Source organism: Phodopus roborovskii, unplaced genomic scaffold (assembly GCF_943737965.1).
Source record: "Phodopus roborovskii unplaced genomic scaffold, PHOROB, whole genome shotgun sequence".
NCBI classification, from domain to species: Eukaryota; Metazoa; Chordata; class Mammalia; order Rodentia; family Cricetidae; genus Phodopus; species Phodopus roborovskii.
In genome coordinates this window covers 19,723-20,760 of record NW_026126221.1, presented here as the reverse complement: position 1 = coordinate 20,760, position 1,038 = coordinate 19,723, and positions in this window count along the sequence as shown.

Here is a 1,038-nt window from a genome sequence, read left to right as displayed (position 1 = left end):
TGATGCAAGTGGTGTTGCCAGGAGTGATTGTGTATCACTGTTAAGAAAAAACCCCAAACATTTTAAATGCCATTTTCTGCAAGTTTTTGAGAAGTTTGAAGAATGCCTATTTATCTCAAATATATCTCTGTATATCTAGAAAACCTAAATAACTATAAGTTTTGACAATTATAGGTAATTATGTATAATCTGTACTAAGTTATACATTTTTAAATGAGGTACATAAACACAATGCCTAAACAAGAGGAAAAACACACATGTCACAAAATTGACCTTAAATTGTATCAATAAATGAAAATCCATTTCAAAACAAAGTATTCATACCTATACCTTTAATATGAGATTGGTTGTGGTCATTAACCAGTGATAAACAACCCTATTTAAATCAAAACAAACATTTATAGGCAATATTTGGGAATTTGGGCATCAGTCTTTCCAAATTACTTTCTGCAGGTAGGGGGCGCTGTCATGGGGTGATCCTCACCACTTGCCTGTCTTCTTGTAACAGATTTTTTACCCTTTCAAAACACAGGAATCCTGCCTTTAGTCTGCAAGGCTGCCTTGTCCAATCTGTTTTGAATTTTGGATCACCTGGTACACTGTTGTAGGGGGTCTTGCTTGATCAAACCATGTTAGTCTGGAAGGAATCCATTGCCTTTTATTTTCTGTGGAAACAAAAATAGAAATCCTTCCTACATTAACCTGTACTTGAATTTTGGAGTCAAATCATTTTTAAAATATATAAATTGGATTGATCCAGCAGCATTTGTTTTAATAGCTATTGTTATTTCCTCAACAGTCAAACAATACATGGACAATATAATACTGTACAGTATCCAGATTTGTTCCATCTTTATGTGGCTTTTTTATTAGTCTGTTTCTTTTACTTCTATAATTTCATTTTTTGAGACAGGATCTCACTTTATAACTCTTATCTGTCTTGGAATTCGCTCTCCATACCAGGTTTACTTTGAAATCACAGAGATCTGCTTGCCTCTGTCTCCAGAGTGAAGGAATTAAAGGCATGTGCCACCACAC